We start from the raw sequence: 10252 nt of genomic DNA on the forward strand, positions 1-10252 counted from the left end.
TCCATTGTTACACTGACAGCAAAGCAGTGAGCCCCCTGCTGGTGATCAGCTGCATGTACCAGAAGAAGACAGAGATTTCTGATATGATGTTAAAGGTGTCACAGAGGAGGATCTGACTGTCTGACCTCTGATTCTTCTGTCAGCATCAGACACATCACAGTTTGATCAGTTTTCAGATCGCACACAGCAGCATCAGTAACACTGAGCAGACATTACACACTCCATCAAACACACACACACACTGCTCACTTATAACAGGGATAATAAGTAAAGTTCTTTACAATAAATTCACATTCACATTTTATTATCACTTCACACATGGCACAGTATATATGGCAGAGAGTTAAAGGTGGAATATGTAGTCAGAGTTAATACCAAATATTGACACTAGGTGGCAGCACTTCAGCCTCCATCCACTGCTGCACTACCAGCACCACTCTCAGTGCTTTTTGTTTCCATTGACTGTACAACATGATTCAATCCATGTTATTTATATGACAAACTATGTGTAGTGTTTCTATGTGTGTAGCTGACATGTTGCTCAGCTTCCATTGGACACATATACTAGATGGAAGCTGCAGCAGGATTGGCTGATGACTGATCACAGGTGTGAACAATCAGCCGGTGACGAGTGGAGCAGGAGCAGCTGCCCATGCTGCAGAGACACAAACAGCAGCAGCACTCTGTGACCCATGTCCACTCTGTGGCTGTGTCCCAATTCAGGGTCTGCATCCTTCGGAGTGCGCATTTTAAGGCCGCTTACGTCACAAAGCTGCGCGAAGGCTGTCCCAATTCGCCAAAAGTCGAAGGGTCCTTCAAATGCGTCCTCCAAATGCGTCCTCCTTTTGCCTGAATTTGGAGGACGCATCGCTACCATCCTTCGTGGCCTTAAATATCCCACAATGCTTTGCGGGCCTACTTTTTGTCCAATAGTACAATGACGGACCAAGCGAGCGGCAGCGGCAGGAGTGCCGAATTCACATTTAAATGTAAGTAAAGAGCAGTAGTTCGAGAGTTTTAAAATGCTAGTAGTGACAGCGGCATTAAAAAAATGAGTTTTGTATTTACAAACATGACGTCCTGTTGATACGAGGCGCTGTAAACTAAACGCTTTGATTGAATGTTGTTTCTTGTTGTTTACTGTAGTATAGTATAAAGTATAGTTCACGTGAGGAGCAATATTATCGTTATTATATCAAACGGTCATTCTGCCTGTTGGCATTTTGTTGTAGGAGGAGCAGAGAGAAACAGAAGAAACCTGACAATTGATAACGGAGGAGATGAGACTGGAGAGGGAGGGAGAGGGAGGGAGAGAGAGGGAGGGAGAGGGAGAGAGAGAGAGAGAGAGAGAGAGGGGGAGGGGAGGGAGAGAGAGAGAGAGAGAGAGGGAGAGAGGAGAGAGAGAGAGAGAGGGAGAGGGAGAGCAGAGAGAGAACGGACAGACCTCAGCTCATTGAGAGGATGTTGGACAGCAGTGATTTTTATGTTCTGTTATTTAAATGTTACTTATTAATTTGTATATTAAATCGTTCTTGTCTTTGTGTTCTTAAACTCTTCTCACCTTGTTACATCATGTGTTTCATTACCTATTTATAATTGAAGTAAACTTTTGAACAACTTCTCAGTGGCCACAGTAAATCATTTATTGTTCTGTTATGTACAATATTTACAAAGACACAGAACATTTCTAACTATTTACCAGTGGGCATTATGAAAATGTACAGTTTATTATTTATAAAGATCAGCAGAAAATACTATTCACAAAGAACATATATATAAATGTTTGGCTGAGCAGGAGTCCTTGGTGCTGCTGGACTGGATGATGCCACGGTGAAGACCTTGGAGTCCTCTGGCTGTGAGTGGGACATCATCTGGGGGAGGGGGGTGCCTGTCTCCTCTGTCCACCACATCGTCCATCAGGGTTTGCAGAGCTGACGATCGGCGGCTGCCATGTTACTAAAGATGTTTTTAAAAAGGGCAAAAATAAAAATAATAACTTCAACAGAGCGGCTTCCAAAGCAGCTTAAAATATGAAAAGCTATAAAATATGTATCCTCACCCTCCAAAGGTGATGATGGTCAGTACACCTCCTCCAGGACAGACAGCTGGTCCTGCAGGGAGCCCCACTCTCCTCCACCCAGCAGTAATTCTCTGGTGCAGTGACAGACCTGATGCTTAATGACACATTAAAGCAGTGGTTTAATACAGACCCTGTATCAAGTCTTACGATTGAATCAAATATAAATTACATTTAATCATATTTGTCTATCTACTGGTTATATGTCTAGCGTTTGCTCAGTAACCGGTATATTAATTATGATCAATAATATGGTTAAACAGCAGCTTACCGTCACCTCCCCACTGCGCTCTCCCAGCCTGAAGAAAATGAGCCGTCACCGGTTTTGCTGCTGCTGGAGCCGCCTCTCCTCTTCCTCCAACAACAAATAAATATATTAAAAAATTCCAAATGTCTAAATCCACACTGTTGTCCCGCTTGTTGTCTAGTCCGTGTTGTGTCGCTGTCGCTGCTTTTGTTTTTCCCGGGGCAAAATTTATGACGTCGCGCCACAATCAGGAAGTGCTTTGAAGGCCAGACTGTCCCATTTACCAACGGTGGAGGATCCTCCGGAGGATCCTCAGGAGGACGCGGCCTCCTGAGACCGCGTAGGCTGCGTCCTCCGAAGGATGCAGACCCTGAAATGGGACACAGCCTGTGTGTCCTCCAGACAGTCTGGAAACGAGAGGAGACAGAACATTATCATACATGTTGCATAAGTAAAGTCACATGACATGCACGACTGTAAATAAAGGAAACCACATATTTTCAGACTCTTAGAGCACAGAGCCCAAGAAATAATATAATCTAAAGCTCACAAGACACAAGACGAACAGAATAAATACTTTATTTATCCCAAACTGGGAAATGTTTTCTATTGCAGCAGCAATGTACAGGGTCAGTATCATCCTATCTGGTGGTAAAAGTCTTTCTCCCCGTCGGGGAATCAAACCCCGGTCTTCCACGTGACAGGCGGAGATACTATCCACTATACTAACGAGGAATGCTGACAACCACCATCTGTCATAGCAGCAGCCACCTGGTGCGGTCATGTGTCAGCTGGGGTGTGACGGAGTGGCTACGTCAGTAACTGTGGGCAGACTGCAGGTGTGTGTGCACCCCATTGACAGTAAAAACTATGGACAGAGCTTCCGTGACGTCACGTTTGTTTCTGAAGAGCCGTTCTGAGGCTCGGTGGGAGGTTCCAGGACGTTGATGACCGCCGCCATGTTGGTAGCGCCACGTCCACCAAAACTCCAAATATGGACAAAGAGGGGGAGCACGAGCGGGGTTAAGGGGGCGGGCGATCGTGGAAGCAGGAAACTCACACTGTGATACGCCTGTCACTCAACGCCCATAATTATGCGTAATTTTAACGAGTGAGTTGTAAAAAAATTCACCCCCCCTACAATTGATACTAGAAGAGAACCTATCATCTGAGACCAGAATGGTTTTTTGTACTAGGCTGTAAACATGTTCTTTTCTGCTGTGAAGTCGGACATTTAAACATGGGAGTCTATTGGAAATGACTCGCTTTTGGAGCCAGCCCCCAGTGGTTGCGGCGTGAATTACAAGTTTTGACACTTATGCATGGGCACACACACACACTCACAGACACACACAGGTCCCAGCTGAGACAGCTGGACCTTCCTGTCCTCCTGTCCATCGCTGTCCAAGGTGCTGAACCGACACCACCAGACCACAGGGTCCTCCACTGCTTCTCAGTTCTCCGCTTTATTCAGTCAAACGTCCACTGCTGATCCTTGTACCACAGACGTAGAGGCACTCTTTTCCTGTTTTAATTCTAAATGCCTGTCCATCTTAGACTCTGTGGCTCCGGTGAAAACTAGGCATCCAAAACCTAGTCTGTGAGCCGTGGCTGAATGACGTCACATGCGCAGCCAGGCGTGAAAGTAGAAGAGCAGAGATAAAGTGGAATAAGGACATGTTACAGGTGTCTTTTCAAATTTTAAAGGACAGCTGGCGCAACTATCAGAAAACTACAAAAAGAAAGAACTAAATATTTCTCCATTATTGCTTTCATCTGTGACAATCCCCGTGTTCTGTTTAAAACCATCAACAATGTTATCAATGCTCCCAAAACAGCCTGCTTGGAAGCTTCAGATGATGAGACATTTTTGCACTTTTTTTATTAGCAAGGTTGCAAGCACCAGAGCCCTCATACTTTATCTAACCCATCAAACCCGATCACTCCCTCTGCTGTATTAGACCAATTTGAGCCTGTTGGTCTGCATCTGCTAAAGAAAACTGTTGGTCATATGAAGCCCTCTGGTTCCCCTAAGGATCTTCTTCCACCCCGTCTCTTTAAAGAGGTTTTTCCAACAGTATCCCTCCAGATGTGCTCAATATTATAAACAGCAGTCTGAGAAATGGTACGGTCCCTGATGGTTTTAAGCATGCTGTGGTGCAGCCTTTAATCAAGAAGCCTGGCCTTGACATTGCAGCTTGTACAGAATGCTGCTGCACGGCTTTTAACTGGGACTAAGAAACGAGAGCACATTACTCTGATTTTAAGTCATTGCACTGGCTCCCGATTCGTTTTCATATTGATTTTAAAATTCTCTTATTTGTTTTTAAATCCCTTCATGGTCTTGCCCCTCAGTACATGTCTGACATGCTTCAGCTCTACTGCCCTGCTCGCTCTCTCAGGTCAGCTGACCAGTCTCTCTTGGTCGTCCCAAAAACGCAGTGAAAACTCAGGGGGGACCATTCCTTCTCTGTCGCGGGTCCTAAACTGTGGAACGAACTGCCTCTGCACCTTAGACAGATGGATTCTTTTATGTGTTTTAAGTCATCACTTAAAACATATCTTTTTACTCTGGCTTTTAACTCTGAGTTGTTGACTTTTATTTGTTTTATTGTTCTTACTCCTGACTGGTGTTTTTATTGTTTTGTTGTTTTATATTCCTGTGCTTTTTCAAATGTATATTTATTTTATTTCACTTTATTAGTAATTTATTCTACACTTGATAGGCTGTGCACAGCACTTTGGCTGACCTTGTTGTTTTTAAAAGTGCTCCCTAAATAAAGATGGATTGGATTGGATTGGATTGAAGACTGAATAAGCTGTAGCATTCCAGAATAGACATCTGTATTTCAGAATAATAGGCAGAATTCCAGAATAACAGTCAGTATTCTGGAACAGAAGTCAGCAAGACAGCATTCTGGAATGAAAAGCATTCCAGAATGAAAGAAAGCATTCCCAAAGGAAAGGCAGAAATCTAGAATGAGAGGCAGCATTCCGGAATAGACATCCATCCACCCATTCCAGAATGATATGCAGGATTCCGGAATGGTAACAAAATTCTGGAATTAAACCCCTAACCCGGCAGCGCCCTGTGATGTCATCTGATTGGAACCAGAGAATGACCCTCCTTAAGAGTAACAGTGGCAAGAAACAACAGGAAGAACCCCTGAAAGTTTTGTGTAATGTCTCAGCTGTTACCTTTAATATTATCATAACAGATGAAATCATTCAATTGGCTTCAATTGGCAGTGTTTTAAATGATAACTTATTTCTCCTCCAACACTAGCATTCCTGTGGTCGCTGGTTCGAATCCAAGCTGTGGTCCAAAGGAAAATCCTAAAAGTGTCAATTTGAGTTTCTGCATCCTGAAATACGTACATAAATTGGATATGTTCACAAAGTTTCCACAACTTTCCTTTCTTTTTTCATTTTTTCATCACTTCTGCTTTCCAGCAGTGGTGCATTGACAGGAGTGTGGATCCCACCAGCTGCCCCCTGCCTCTTGTGTTGTCTTTTCTCCAGCTGTTGCTGGATAGAGGCTTGGCTTTTAGTACAATTAAAGCCTACACGGCTGTGGTGTCTGCCTGTCATGAGGGTTTTGGTGACAGAACAGTTTTTAGCCATCCTTTAACAAAGCGTTTTTTGAAGGGAGTGCGGAGACACAGGCCTGTGTCCCGCTCCTTTGCTCCTCAGTGGGATTTGGCGTTAGTTTTACGCGCACTAACCAGGGCGCCCTTTGAGCCCCTGGATACAGTTTCACTGAAGTTTGTGTCTATTAAAACTGCTTTGTTGTTGGCTTTAACATCTGCAAAGAGAGTCAGTGATTTATCTGCCCTTTCTGTGGCCCTCCTGCCTCAGGATTCAGGGGGATGGCAGTTCAGCTGTGTTGCGTCCTTATCCGACTTTTATACCTAAGAGCATCACTAGCTCTTTCAGATCCAGGGTGGTAACGTTGGATGGTTTTTTCCCTCCTCCTCACAGTTCTGATGAGGAGAGGACATCTCATCTTCTCTGTTTTAATTCTAAATGCCTGTCCATCTTAGACTCTGTGGCTCCGGTGAAAACTAGGCATCCAAAACCTAGTCTGTGAGCCGTGGCTGAATGACGTCACATGCGCAGCCAGGCGTGAAAGTAGAAGAGCAGAGATAAAGTGGAAAAAGGACATGTTACAGGTGTCTTTTCAAATTTTAAAGGACAGCTGGCGCAACTATCAGAAAACTACAAAAAGAAAGAACTAAATATTTCTCCATTATTGCTTTCATCTGTGACAATCCCCGTGTTCTGTTTAAAACCATCAACAATGTTATCAATGCTCCCAAAACAGCCTGCTTGGAAGCTTCAGATGATGAGACATTTTTGCACTTTTTTTATTAGCAAGGTTGCAAGCACCAGAGCCCTCATACTTTATCTAACCCATCAAACCCGATCACTCCCTCTGCTGTATTAGACCAATTTGAGCCTGTTGGTCTGCATCTGCTAAAGAAAACTGTTGGTCATATGAAGCCCTCTGGTTCCCCTAAGGATCTTCTTCCACCCCGTCTCTTTAAAGAGGTTTTTCCAACAGTATCCCTCCAGATGTGCTCAATATTATAAACAGCAGTCTGAGAAATGGTACGGTCCCTGATGGTTTTAAGCATGCTGTGGTGCAGCCTTTAATCAAGAAGCCTGGTCTTGACATTGCAGCTTGTACAGAATGCTGCTGCACGGCTTTTAACTGGGACTAAGAAATTGCACTGGCTCTTGATTCGTTTTCGTATTGATTTTAAAATTCTCTTATTTGTTTTTAAATCCCTTCATGGTCTTGCCCCTCAGTACATGTCTGACATGCTCCAGCTCTACTGCCCTGCTCGCTGTCTCAGGTCAGCTGACCAGTTTCTCTTGTTCACAAATTCACAAATTTACATGCCCTTAAAACGAAAGGATCCTCATTCTGTTCCACAACTCTTAGACTGTGTTGAGGAAATTAAATCCTGGCTGTCAGCAAATCTGCTACATTTTAATGACACTAAGACAGAGGTCACACTGTTTGGGCCCAGTGATGCCTCTGCTGCTGTTGTAGATTTGGGTGTCCTGAAAAGTCCACAGTGACAAATCTTGGCATGAAATTGGAGTCCAATCTGAAACTTGATGCTCAGATCAGTGCAGCTGTCAAAGCGAGCTTTTTTCAACTGAGACAACTGGCCAAAGCCAAACCGTTCCTTTCTCGGCATCACTTTGAGATTTTAATTCATGCTTTTATTACGAATCGGTTAGATTATTGCAATGCACTTTATTTTGGGCTCAGCCAGGCTTCACTTGGATGACTGCAGCTTGTACAGAATGCTGCTGCACGGCTTTTAACTGGGACTAAGAAACGAGAGCACATTACTCTGATTTTAAGTCATTGCACTGGCTCCCGATTCGTTTTCATATTGATTTTAAAATTCTCTTATTTGTTTTTAAATCCCTTCATGGTCTTGCCCCTCAGTACATGTCTGACATGCTTCAGCTCTACTGCCCTGCTCGCTCTCTCAGGTCAGCTGACCAGTCTCTCTTGGTCGTCCCAAAAACGCAGTGAAAACTCAGGGGGGACCATTCCTTCTCTGTCGCGGGTCCTAAACTGTGGAACGAACTGCCTCTGCACCTTAGACAGATGGATTCTTTTATGTGTTTTAAGTCATCACTTAAAACATATCTTTTTACTCTGGCTTTTAACTCTGAGTTGTTGACTTTTATTTGTTTTATTGTTCTTACTCCTGACTGGTGTTTTTATTGTTTTGTTGTTTTATATTCCTGTGCTTTTTCAAATGTATATTTATTTTATTTCACTTTATTAGTAATTTATTCTACACTTGATAGGCTGTGCACAGCACTTTGGCTGACCTTGTTGTTTTTAAAAGTGCTCCCTAAATAAAGATGGATTGGATTGGATTGGATTGAAGACTGAATAAGCTGTAGCATTCCAGAATAGACATCTGTATTTCAGAATAATAGGCAGAATTCCAGAATAACAGTCAGTATTCTGGAACAGAAGTCAGCAAGACAGCATTCTGGAATGAAAAGCATTCCAGAATGAAAGAAAGCATTCCCAAAGGAAAGGCAGAAATCTAGAATGAGAGGCAGCATTCCGGAATAGACATCCATCCACCCATTCCAGAATGATATGCAGGATTCCGGAATGGTAACAAAATTCTGGAATTAAACCCCTAACCCGGCAGCGCCCTGTGATGTCATCTGATTGGAGCCAGAGAATGACCCTCCTTAAGAGTAACAGTGGCAAGAAACAACAGGAAGAACCCCTGAAAGTTTTGTGTAATGTCTCAGCTGTTACCTTTAATATTATCATAACAGATGAAATCATTCAATTGGCTTCAATTGGCAGTGTTTTAAATGATAACTTATTTCTCCTCCAACACTAGCATTCCTGTGGTCGCTGGTTCGAATCCAAGCTGTGGTCCAAAGGAAAATCCTAAAAGTGTCAATTTGAGTTTCTGCATCCTGAAATACGTACATAAATTGGATATGTTCACAAAGTTTCCACAACTTTCCTTTCTTTTTTCATTTTTTCATCACTTCTGCTTTCCAGCAGTGGTGCATTGACAGGAGTGTGGATCCCACCAGCTGCCCCCTGCCTCTTCTGTTGTCTTTTCTCCAGCTGTTGCTGGATAGAGGCTTGGCTTTTAGTACAATTAAAGCCTACACGGCTGTGGTGTCTGCCTGTCATGAGGGTTTTGGTGACAGAACAGTTTTTAGCCATCCTTTAACAAAACGTTTTTTGAAGGGAGTGCGGAGACACAGGCCTGTGTCCCGCTCCTTTGCTCCTCAGTGGGATTTGGCGTTAGTTTTACTCGCACTAACCAGGGCGCCCTTTGAGCCCCTGGATACAGTTTCACTGAAGTTTGTGTCTATTAAAACTGCTTTGTTGTTGGCTTTAACATCTGCAAAGAGAGTCAGTGATTTATCTGCCCTCTCTGTGGCCCCCTCCTGCCTCAGGATTCAGGGGGATGGCAGTTCAGCTGTGTTGCGTCCTTATCCGACTTTTATACCTAAGAGCATCACTAGCTCTTTCAGATCCAGGGTGGTAACGTTGGATGGTTTTTTCCCTCCTCCTCACAGTTCTGATGAGGAGAGGACATCTCATCTTCTCTGTCCGGTGCGCGCGTTGTCCTGTTATGTGGCGCGCACAGCTGCTGTGCGCCGCACGCAGCGTCTGTTTGTGCATTACAGAGTTCAGTCTTTGTGGTTTCCTTTGTCTGCTCAGCGCCTGTCACACTGGCTGTGTGAGGCGATCTCACAGGCATATCTGTCATCTGATGCTGTCCCTCCAGGGCCTCACTGGTTCCTATTTTTGGCTGAAGAAAAAGACGTTTTTTATTTGGGAGCCGATTGTCCGGTCTCAGTCCAAATTATACTCGAGGTGAGACCGAGGTGAGGCCCACGTAGTAGGTGGGCGGTGATTAAATCTTTCAGTGCTGCGCATGCGTGCGAAGGGATGAACCCATTAGCGATAGCCTTAAAGGGCTGCGCCTATACTCATAGAATCTGGGGTTACAATACATAACCAACATCTTCTATTGGGTAAGTGAGTCGCTCTGTGGAGTAGTTTTCAGTTTGTTTGGGCATTGTGTATGTTTCGCTCTGTTAGAGTAGGTTTTTGTTTGTTGTATAGTTCTGAAAATCCCTTGAGTTGGATAGTTTTGTGTTCTCCTCAGTTTGCCCTGTTCTAAACTGTTAATTGCCCAGCAGGGTTCCTGCTTGATATTTCTTTTCACAACTTTTGTAGTTTTATTTTCTTGGTTACTGGATACAGACCAATAAACAGATGCTGGGGTCACTAAAATGCTATTGTTTGTGAGTTTTACCCAGACCCACCCACTGAGGTCTGTAACCACATATAAACCATGTTTCCCCACCAAACTGAAGCTGCTTGGATGAGCAACGAAACATCT

The sequence above is a fragment of the Parambassis ranga genome, unplaced genomic scaffold (genome assembly GCF_900634625.1).
Source record: "Parambassis ranga unplaced genomic scaffold, fParRan2.1 scaffold_24_arrow_ctg1, whole genome shotgun sequence".
NCBI lineage: Eukaryota > Metazoa > Chordata > Actinopteri > Ambassidae > Parambassis > Parambassis ranga.